The 10,690-nt window shown below is 31.9% G+C and overlaps 1 protein-coding gene across 1 annotated transcript in view; it reads left to right on the top strand.

Annotated features, from left to right (window-relative positions):
• The first annotated feature begins 405 nt into the window (after window positions 1-405).
• LOC149415071 (glucose dehydrogenase [FAD, quinone]-like) overlaps window positions 406-10,690 on the top strand; it is a 44,878-nt gene continuing 34,593 nt past the window's right edge. Inside the window, exon 1 of the mRNA XM_089642880.1 lies at window positions 406-645. The gene's annotated coding sequence lies outside the window, so the exon portion shown is untranslated. The remainder of the gene's footprint in view (window positions 646-10,690) is intronic.

Below are 10,690 nucleotides of genomic sequence, written 5' to 3'. Positions count from 1 at the left end.
AAAAAAACCTCTCTCCATGTTTATATGATCTTTTGTTTTGTATAATTTTTTAAATTCATATTCTGTCTCAGTAGAGGTAAAGTCACAAAGAAGAAATCCATAATTGGTTTTATTTTGGCCATATAATACTTTTGTACAAATGGTATATATGTAAATAATATGTATATAAATTTTTAAAAAATCATAAATAATCCTTATATTTGTATTCTATTGCAAAGTGGAAATACTAAGATCTTCTAAAATTTCACAAGAAATGATGGAAAAATGAACTGAATTCAGACGCAAAGACATGTCCAAAATACACTTCTAGCCGTGCGTAACTTCAGTGGTTATTGCAGTGTGTAGTTTATTTAAATCGGCACAGTCGAGAATCGCATTTAGTTTCATTTGAGGTTGTATCGGATTAACATAACATACCTGCTGTTACGTTTCGATTAATGCGTACACCACAAACTCTCGATTAATTTATTGGAAGTTTTTTAAAATATTTTTAAGAGTGGATGTTTTTTGGGGTTGTTTTTTTAATAACATTTATTAAGAACTGTTTGCTACGTAAAACTATAATGTGTGTTAAGTGTTACTGACATTAATTTATTGATATTGTATTTTTGGATACTGTACTAATATCAACAACAGCAACAAAAGGTATTTCATATTTATTTAAAACATTTATTTTTTTTATCATTTTTGTTAATTAATAACGCTTTCTTTAAAAGGTAAAAATTACAAACTCAAACCATCAAAGTGTCTCTTTCTTAATCTCTTTCTTGATCTCCACATTTCTCACATGATCATACATGCTTTTACACACATACGTCTTAGGGATCTCAAGCATAATAAATCTCCGGGATAATAAATTTAAACAAAAGAAATACACATTTCATAAAATTTTCTAGTTAAAAAAATGATATTATAAGTAGGTACTTTATATGTTGTCAGAATTCTACACACATCAGTTCCAATTTTGAAAATGAAACAAAATAATTTTGCGGAAAATATTGCTATATAGCTAGGCACTTTATCGCTTGTCTGAATTCTTGACACAATCAATTAGTTCAAATTTTCAAAGTGCCACTTATATTCAAAACAAATCTGAATTCATTAACGAAAGTTACATCACAGACAGACTCATAACCTAAAATAGCATGTCTGACGATGATCGTTTTTTGTTGATAACCCATTATTTGTGTAAAAACAAAACAATTAAGGATTTTTTTATGTCAGTATCGCCCTGTTGATAAGAACAAAATAAGAATTTAAACAAACGTTACTTGAATATTATCGACATCAGCTGTTTTATAGCAGAATAAATCATTTACAGTACCTACGCATCCATAAAATAAAGAATAACTCAAAAAAAGTGCCTTATGGGTGTCTTCCATGATCCAAATATTTGCCTATTAGAGGCTTAAATTTCCAATACAGCACTGTGTTTACGAAAATCAAATAGGATGGAGATCTACTACGATGTCAGAGTGTAAATGAGGCGTAGCGCTGGGCTATCGGGTAAAATGGAACATTTTTTTCCTTCATTTTGATTAGTTCGCTTTTGGAAATAACTCATATGGTCCCACAGAAATCGTTATGTCTTCCTTAAAGTTGAAGTTAAAAATATGATCTAAATAGTGTTAGAAAGAAAAAACACCACGCTTTATATTCGAATCTAAAAATTTAGCACAGAACAATCTAATTGTGCATCTTTATGAAACCAAAAGTAACGACCGCAAATAGAAAATAAAATTAAATTGAGACATCGTGAATATTTAATTAAATATTTTTATGTAAAACGACAATAAAGTGATATATGATCTAAATAGTGTTTGAAAGAGAGAACACCACGCTTTATATTCAAATCTATAAATTAACCACAGAACAATTGAAATGTGCACATTTATGAAACCAAAGGTACTGAACGCAATTAGAAAAAAAAAACGAATTGACACATCGTGAATTTTTAATTAATTATTTTTATATAAAACGACAAAAAATCGTTTGTTTGTTATATTTGTTTAGTGAAATAATTGTGTTTTTATATATTATTTCATTATCACTAATTTTAGTTTCAAAAAACGTAAAGTGAGTCATTTTTTTATGTTTGCAATAAAATTTTAATATTACAAAAAACACTTTCAAAAACAGTTTTTAATTTTCGGAAATATTCCATTTATTTGGATTTTATCGCAAAGCGGAAATGCTCTGACCGTCTGACAGAATTTAAATGAACTAATTTTCTTTTTTTTCTATGTAAACATCATTCTTAATTACACTACACACAATAAATTATATATCAGGGTGTCTAGCACAGTGAGATCGATAACTTTGTTTCTCGATACTGAAACAGAATCAATTGATCGCGTCTGAGATGAATTAATTAAGTCTACAGATCGTGTACATGATTTCTTTCAGTTCTAAGAGCTTAGTTAGTTCACCTCCATCAATTTAAGTCACTTATTTTGCATAACGAACGATATTATCCAAAAAGTTGTGTAAATTGACAGCCTATCCGAAATCTTGGATTCCGAGCTAAAATGAAAAAGTTTTATGTACCGACTGTCGAAATCATGTTTTGGCCGTGCTCGCAAATATCGCTATCTGACCATAGATGATGGGTTTCTTCAATATAGTATTGCTTCTGCGATCCAAACCTCCAGGTGATGCCAAAAGTCATTACTCTATGTGAAAATGCTCTCATTCTTGCAAATGGTTCATATTTCATCAAGACTTTGACATTTTTTGTTATGTAAACAGAAACAGCACACACAACTCATGGTTTGCTGTACTCCTCTGGGAAGGGAGGAATATCAAGTGATTAAGTGAACCAGAGTCAGGCCATTTCAAGAGTTGGAATAATAGAAAAGTATTTATTTATTTATTAATTTTCGGGAAATCGACAGTATACATTTATTTCAGTTTGTACATAAGTATTATGCATCCAAAATAAAAGCAATAATGGATTTCCTCCTTGTGATTTTACCTCTACTGAGACAGCATAATAAGGAATAAGTAAACTAAATTTGTAAGAAATTAATATGAATTCAAAGATTATATAAAACGAAAAATTTACAAATCAAAACAATTATAGCCATGGAGAGAGGTTGTAGATATAAATCAAATCATAATAGAAATATAAACAATAGAGACATAACATTATTCACAAACCATCAGAGAAATATTTTTTATAGACCTGTTGTATTTGGTAAGTTTGCAACTGAAAATATCGACCTTGGATAATCATGACAGATTGTATCAGACGATGTTATTAGTTCAACACAGGAGGCCCTAAGGAAAATAATTGCCCTTAGGGCCTAAGTCATCTTTGTTATGGCGCGTGGAACGCTTTTTAGGAAAGGAAGGAGAGGAGTTCTGGGAAGAAAAAAGGTATTGGGGGTGGGTAGAAATCTGGGGGTCTGTGTGTCCAGGAGTGACGTACCTAGGAATCAATCCTCCCCACTGCAATGCAAGGCGATGTTCCGAGAGAGTCCTGATGAAGAGTTCAAAAGATCTCCCTCAAACTGTAGTATGCATCTGGTGAGACCTGAACACACCTCATCCCATGAAGTCCTGCTAAGTACCCAAACGAAGCTAACCACTTGGGGTGACCTATGGTAGATGTGTTGATTATCCAATACCCGCCTCCCAAATTGAATATATAAATGTGAATGAAGCAAGGAAGGCGTGCCAAGACAAGTTGTTTGGCGTTCTGTTCTCTCTGACTACCCCTGCGGAGAAACGGTGTAATGTTTAGTTAGTTAATTTAACAGCAACATAAAAATAAATTAATTAAAATTTGGAGACACGGTACAACAAGTCGATGAACAAAATAGATTGCTTTATCATTAATTGACCTTTGAACATGCATATTGATAATGAATTCATATTTGTTAAACATTACATCATTTTATAAATCGCTGCATTTTGGGTACGGACATTGTTCGTTCGAATTCCCCCAAAATCCAATTCAAAAATTGCCATCAAGTATAATATTTTAGACGGGATGTATAATAACGCTAAATCATGTGTTTTTGGTTTAAAATTTGGCTTTGAATTGTCAAAATTTAAATCTATAATATCAGGGACATTTTTTAATAGTTCATTGTCCAGTCTATGTACAGGGTTTACCAATAAGAGGTGTTATTTTGAATAGCCGGCTATTTCGGTAGATGTTACTTTTGAAGCTGTCATTTTTTGATATTTGACAAGTAGAAACTACGCCATTGATAAAAATGGAACGATACACGCTTCAACAACGCATTGAAATTATCAAAATTCACTTGAGTGAATCAAATGCAAATCATCTTGAGTGATGAGGCCCATTTCCACCTCGGTGGCTTCGTCAACAAGCAAAATTGTCGCATCTGGGGCTCGGAAAACCCAAGAGTTATTGTTGAAAAGCCTCTCTATCCTCAACGTGTGACTTTTTGGTGCGATTTATGGTCCGGCTGAGTCATTGGACCTTACTTTTTCGAAAATGAGGCTGGAGCAACAGTTACGGTTAATGGATTGCGCTATCGAGAGATGATTTATGATTTTTTATGACTGAAATTGGATGGACAACGTTTACTTTCAAGCAACGAAACCATTGATCTTTTACGATTGAATATCAAAATAACACCTCTTATTGGAAAACCCTTTATTATGTATATAACAAAATTGAACAAGTTATTCTTGTAAAATAATATATTCCATCTAGCATTTATAGAGGTATGTGTAAAAGATAACAAATTTATAGCGTCAGGGCAGTCATATCTTGAATAAAAAAATTTATACAATAAAATGAGATCAAATGATATATTCATCTATGTAAATGAATGTTTCTTTATCTGTTTTATCTGTTTTATTTTTTTTCTATTTTCATTTTCGCTGAAAACTTATTCTTATTAGTGCCAGAAGTGTTAAGATAGTGATTTGAACGGTAGAAGAAGGGGTGGACGCTCGAGAAAGACTTAACGCATCATCTTTGCAATAGAATAAGATACGGATCGTTTTAAATGTAGTTTTTTTAACAATAACAACGTGGATTTCATGATACTACATGAAACGAATGGTATAAAAACTCGGGGATTCCCGAGGAAGGCATGAATCAAATAATTATTTAGAAGAATGCATTACTTGGATGTGAATAATAGTTGAAAGACATGGCATGATCAAGTGAAACAATTACTTATTACAATTTAATAATATTATTTCCACTTTAAAAATTCACCCAGTTGTCAGGTACTCAAAATTCAAAACCTTAAAATTTCACCCGAAACTGTTTATAAGTCACCGAAAAACGCCGGCTACACCTCAGCTAGAAGATGTTCATACAATTTACATTACTAAGATAGAGATTACTAGAACAGTATATATGTGTATTTTATTTTTCTTTTCATGCGTCGAAAAATAGCCAATATAAATGCAGAATAGAAAAATCAAATATGTAAAAATAATTGTCCCACGCCTGACATTGAGTCAGTATTTGAAGTTGACTTTGGCTCTATGTCATTACCACGGTTTTAATGTTGTCTTATGAAATTATCTCATCTCGTAATAGGCAATAAACGTTAGGATAATATTACGTTTTTTTTTAAACAGCCATAATTCATAATATTAAAGAAGTAATTATGATAAAATTTTATAAAATGAGGAAAATTGTGCATTTATTTTGACACTAGCATTGATGGCCGTGTTCGTGGAGTGAGATTTTTCAATGTCTTGGAGGGGATGCATATGCCCGTCCAGTGGTTCTTTCGAACCATCGCCTTGCACTATAGTGGGAGGGATGGGTTCATACGTACGTAACTCCGAGACACATTGACTGACCTCAGATTCCTATCCTACCCTCATACATATTGCCTTCCCAAAACATCTGCTCCTTTCTTTACTTAGAAATACCCCTCTTGGCTTTTTTCTATTTAAATGGGGGTCAGCTTGCGTGTACCCCCATTTAAATCTCTTGGACCCCCAGCTAGCCGAAATCGACCCCTGCGGGTATTTATTTATTTTAATATCAACGGTATAAAATATACCATATGCAGTAAATTATAAATAGTGACATCAGAAAATATACAATTAACAGAAACTCTAGATCTGAGGTTCCCAAACTTTTTTGCCCCGTAGACCACTTGCCAAAAAAAAATTTCTTTAGACCCCCTGCCTGCTGAATATTGAATTTTCCTAAAACTATTAACGTCCCATGTGATAATCATTTATTTTTTTCGTAAAAAGATTCCCATCCCTTGCCTGTCCAACAACCGGGTGGCGGTAAAGTTGATCTGTCTTTACATTGTGCAGACAGGGGCACCCTTGTTAGGTATTACACCAAATGAAAATGAAGCAGGATATGCAACGGGAATTTCATTCTGTAGCTGGCCCTACAGAACTGCCCCTCAAGTTCTTTGTCAGTGCTTATTCCGGTCAGTTCTTCTTGTCACATGATATCCGATTCTTCAACGTTCCATTTCCACAGTCAAAATGTCCTCAAACTTAGTTTTGAAGTCTGTGTGAAGTGCATTTAAATGTTGAACGTCATTATTACCCTGGACATTTTTCAAAAACAAGCTGGGGAACTAGGAAAATTTGCGGCTTCCAATGTGCAATAATTTGCTTGAATATATTGATTCTGAAAAGGAACGTAGACTCTATTTATATACCTCAATTAAGAACTTTACGAAATATAAAAATATGAAATAAGTAATTTCTCAGTCTATTATATTTGTGTTAGGACTATTGTGTCATTTACGGAACTCCTAAATGTTGACTTGAGGTAAATGGGGGTCCGCTTGTATGTACCCCCATTTGAATCTCGTGGACCCCCAAATTTTTTTCTTGTTGACATAGAACCCCAGCAAGCCGATATCGACCCCTGGGGGTCCATATAGACCACTTTGGGAACCTCTGCTCTAGATGGATATAAAAAGTTAGAGATGCAAGTACATGCAAAACTTATAGGTAGACTAGGTTAGATTAGTATTGATTGAAATATATAATAGTATAGATACATGATATAATATATTACAATTGCTAAAATATATGCATTTATTTTTAGGTTTTGGTTGAAAGTAGTTCCTCAGTTGCCCCAGGCAGTTCATTTTATATACATATTTATTTGACTTTTTACGTAAGTATGAGTAGACTTACATTTTATTGGTCATGATTTAAAAGATATGATATTAAAGCCTTTTTGTACCTAGCTTCTGTGCAGTTAAACAGATCCGCTACATCTGCGTACCTATTACTAATTTCATGTAATCTAGGTACAAGCGAGTGTTTGAAATGTTCAGTCTTAGAATCGTTACAATTAAACAGGGTTTTAGAGCGACTAGCTCTTATGGGTACATGAAATTCAATGAGGTTAATTAAATCAAGGCTGTCTACACTACCATTTACAATTCTGAGTATACAGGGTGTCCGAAAACTCGTAGTACAAGCGGGAAACTGGAGAATCTACACCACATGGGGAACCCAAATAAACATAAAGTTTTTTGATTTGAGCATTTTCACAAAAAAAAAAAAAAATTTTTTTCGGCTATTTTAGGGTTAAAGTTTTTTCTGGTGTTTAGGGTTGAACAACAGATGTTTTAACCCTGCAGAGCAGAAATATTTTATGATTACACCGGATTAAATGAAGGGTGATTTCAAAATAATGCTTCAAATCCGAGTTTCTTCATTTGTTTTACTTTCAAATAGTTTTAATTAGTTGGGTACTTTGATCTTCAGTAATATAAGAATAATAATAATATAAGAATTTGATTTAAAAAAATCAACTTCTAACTCGATTTACTCGAAAACGAAAGCTCAAATCAAAAAAAATATACTACAAAATCGACTCCAAATGTGATGTAGATTCACCAGTTTCCCGCTTGTACTACGAGTTTCCGGACACCGTGTATATAGTCTTTGATTAAACAGACGGTGAGCTCTGGCTTCATGCAATTTACATAACTTTTTGTTTTCTCACCCAAGTCACCATCTATGTATTTTCAACTCACAACGTGATTTCAACACAGTAATCTACGTAGGTATCACTCAGTGACTGAGTTGTGCGTTCAATTATTTTGCTGGCTAAGCACTCAATCATTGCCTCACCGTGGTGGAGACGTAAGGTTCTCGACTAGCAAGCCGAAAGTCGCAGGTTCAAATCTCGGCGTGCGCAAGTAAATTTTTTTTTATTTATTTTGTATTATTTCACAATTTATTGATTTAAAATAATATAAAGTATTCTTGCGGCAGGTTTCAGAGTTGAAGATGCTCTCAGTATCGCCCTGTTGTAAGCCAATGTACTACCATCCAGAATTGAAACTTTGCTTGAAATGGCTTAAGCCATGTTTGGTGACTAAACTTGAATAGCCAGGTACTACCAGGTCAGATTATTTCTAACCATGGAGATTTTTTTTTTCTTTTTTTTAAAGGCGAAGCTTAGTGCTAAATCACTATTTTGATTAATCTTGATAACGAATTGGTGTACATTAAGAATACCTACCAAAAAAATTTTTTTAGATAAATTGAAGGTTTTTCTATCGTTTCGTTTGAGTGGAATACAAATAAAATAATAAATTACTCAATAAAAAATATAAATGTAATCTACTAAAAAAAAAATTTTTTTCAATAGAAATGTATGGATGCGTAAAGGAAACAACTTTTTAAAAATACAGTGTTATAGCTAAGATTATCTGTGACAGTTTCACTTGATTAACTTTTTTGCTTTCATATAAAATTATTTACAAAATAAATAAAAACAAGTTTTGTGCTTGAAATCGAACGTTTCTGTTTCCGTTTTTCAAGCGATTTTAATGCCTATTACCTACAATATAAGTTATACCAAGAATATACACATGTTTGGCTTGTAGCTTCCTCTCAAGTAGTTTTAAATATGCTAGAAATTCATTTATCAACAACCAATTTAAACTCGCGTAAACAAAGAATGTAATAAATTATGAATTATTACATATTATGTAAACCGGAAATTATAACATTTCAACAATTCAAGGAAACCATATTTAATTCGTTAAATCATCTTTTTAGAATGTATGACCTCCAATATAATACATGGCCAAAGGTTAAATTGTGTAAGAATCCTTGCGGGGTTTCCTTGTGATCAGAATAATTTAATCAATGACGCTTACTCAAGAATAAAGTGTTGTTTTATTGACAAAATATCAATAATTATTAATTACTACTAGTTCTGTGAACTAATATTCAAATTTTCTCTCAATTATCTATAAGTAGTGTAAAACAAATCTTAAAAAATTATCTAAATATCTCCCAAAAAATATAATAAGCAGAATTTTTTTTTTTTTAATATTAAAGGAAAAAGTACATATAATTAATAAGGTTTATTTTTATTTTTAATGATACACTAACGTTTATAAGACAAGGTTTTATGCATAGCATAAAGGATAACAAATAATTATAAGCAATAATTAGTCATCCGAAATTCTAATACAAATTGAAAAAATCTCCCGAGTAAAAATTCCCGTTGGCGGCATTTATTTTTACTCAGGAATTTTTTTCAATTAGTATTAGTATTTCGGATGACTAATTATTGCTTATAATTATTTATAAGGTTTACAATTTACATTGACAATATTTAATACCACTCTTCCAGAGAAGCATTCGCTTGTGGTTGGAAGAGGAGTGTACATTATATTATTGTAGATATACATATAGAATCAAGAGAAGTAGGAAAAAATATATATTGTAAGTAAAATGTACTACTAGTAGCTATAATATATATTTTAAAAAAATCATGATGTTATTAGTTTCTGGAATAAAGACCATTATTATTATAATTTTTTTATTAATATGTATACCATATTTGGAGAAGAAGTTGCTTCTTAACCCCTCCGACTTTTCGCGAACTTGAAGCTAAGATGTCTTTACCGAAATGTCAATTTCACGAAAACGTTGTGTTATTACCGCCTCACAATCAAAGCTCTATAAATGAAACATTACTGAACGGAGCCGAATAGTAAAAACTGTTTTAGAAAGGTTACAAAATAGGCTTTCAAATTGTTGTATCATAAATAAATATTAACATTTGTAAATATTTAAATTTAGAATGGAAACATGAAAAAATTGTAAAAATGACTCACCTGTAATGTTTTATGTAAAAACGATACTAAAATCACGGATAATGTAAAAAAAAAACACTTATTTCATCGTACAAATGTACAATAAACAATTCTGTCACTTCACTTTTTGACCATTTCATACAAAATATATTTTTAAAAAAATAATTAAACTTGCGAGGCGGGTCGGCACGTCAAACGGCTTTCTTGGCGTCGTTTTACGATTTGGCGGGTAAAATTTGCTTCCACTGAGTAGGTCTTTTTACGGGTTTCTATGGATAACTTTGAATAGAGATGTGAAGCTTCATTCAATACGAATATTTTACTTTTGTTTTAGGGATGTCACTAGAAGAATAACGGAGTTATGGCGATTTTTGTGGAAACACACGCGTTGACGTGTAAACACGCTTATTGTACTTGACTGCTATCGTTATTTTATCGTGTATATCTGCTTACGTTGCTGACCGGTGTAGAATATTTACTACTTATTCATTTTATCTTTAAAATATTTTTTCATTCATGATTCTGATTTCCTCATGGAGTTGATTGAAAAAGGTATGTATAGTAATTTTGTGCAAAGGAAGAGTTTAATTTTGGACATGGAAAAATGTATTTAAGTCAAGTGCGGTTTTCAGTTAGAA

Source organism: Hesperophylax consimilis, chromosome 19 (genome assembly GCF_061612785.1).
Source record: "Hesperophylax consimilis isolate HC1 chromosome 19, BYU_Hcon_1.0, whole genome shotgun sequence".
NCBI lineage: Eukaryota > Metazoa > Arthropoda > Insecta > Trichoptera > Limnephilidae > Hesperophylax > Hesperophylax consimilis.
This window is presented reverse-complemented; position numbering and strand designations above follow the sequence as displayed.